Below are 1354 nucleotides of genomic sequence, written 5' to 3'. Positions count from 1 at the left end.
GAGGAGGGCACAGTAGACCCCCTCATAAACCTTTAACATCCGGCCGTTAAAGTGCATATTTCGCGCATTCAGGCGGACTCCCATTCAAGGTCGGATTTTAGCGCCACTACTTTGAATCTCCTTTTGCTCTGCTGCAGACGTGTTGACAGGTTGCCTTTTCGCACGAGGCCTTCAGGCGGCATGGCTAGAGACATCAGGCCCGTACGCGGGGCACAGTGACCACCCTGTGTGTCCTGATGACGTAGCATGTCCATCCTCTCACTGACTTCTCACCGCTTCTCACTCCGTTCGGAATCAACTCTATTTTCGCGGGGCGCCCACGCTTAGCAGTGTGGCCAGCCCGGCCCTAATCGGTGGTGCTTTTAGCAGCCTAGGGCGTGGCGCCGAGTGCCCGGCGCACCGGAGGGTGGTGTGCTCAGGGCGTGGTGGGGCGTGGTCGGGTGAAGCGGCCCTGCCAGACACGCGCTAGCATCGAGTTGGGCGTGGTCGCTTTGCCGCGCTGACCCGCCTGTGGCCTCCTGGCCGCTGAAAAACAGTCGCGTCTCTATCCATTCAGAAAGAGTGGCGCGGGGGAACGCAAAAAGACCTCGCGGTTCACGGCGAGCTAATGATTGGCGTTGTCGGGGCTGCTGCGAGGGAGCTGGGACCGGCAGGGACGCTGACAGTCCTTGGCCCCCGACGCCAGGCACCACTGAGCAGCCCTGCCACCCCGAGACAATAAGGGCTCTCCTGATGCCCTATCGGGGCGCCATACCAGGAGGATCAACCACCCCGCGCACTTGTGCATATCGCCCTGGCGGGCCGAGCGAGTAGGCAACCCGACTGCACGTAGGAATGCGGCACAGCGCGGTGCGAATCAGCCTCTTGGTAAAGCGAAGAGCTCCGTGCCCTCTGGGGAGGCGTCGTCGTCGACGTTGCCGCAAGGCCACATCGAAACAGAAATATAAAGTCAACATGCAGAGGAGGGGGTCCGTTACCAGCGAAAGGAGCCCATTTGCGTCACCAGACACTCCGCGTTCAGGAGAGGCTTCCTTGGACGCAGAGCAGTATGGTATAAAAATAGCGTCCCCGCCAAAGGCAAAAGACGGCTCAAGCGGATGACGTCTGCCTCCTGTCTCGCGCCCCGCCACCACCCGCGGACGCGTTCACTATACCGTTAAAGAGCGCCCCTTCCACGCTCTGGAAACACAATGAAAAGCGTTGCTCGGTCTCGCGTCTTCATTTGCGCGTTTCCATTAAAACATCTGGCTGGCGGGGGGCGTGGCGGGGAGGGGCCCTGCAGGCCGGTGGGCCTAGGTGGGCCCGGTGGGAGATAATAGCTATGCAAATTGCGGAGCTGGTGCGGCGGGGCGGG

This window comes from Frankliniella occidentalis, unplaced genomic scaffold (genome assembly GCF_000697945.3).
Source record: "Frankliniella occidentalis isolate FOCC.00 unplaced genomic scaffold, Focc_3.1 Scaffold2266, whole genome shotgun sequence".
Classification (NCBI taxonomy): Eukaryota; Metazoa; Arthropoda; class Insecta; order Thysanoptera; family Thripidae; genus Frankliniella; species Frankliniella occidentalis.
Note: the sequence above shows the minus strand (reverse complement) of the source record.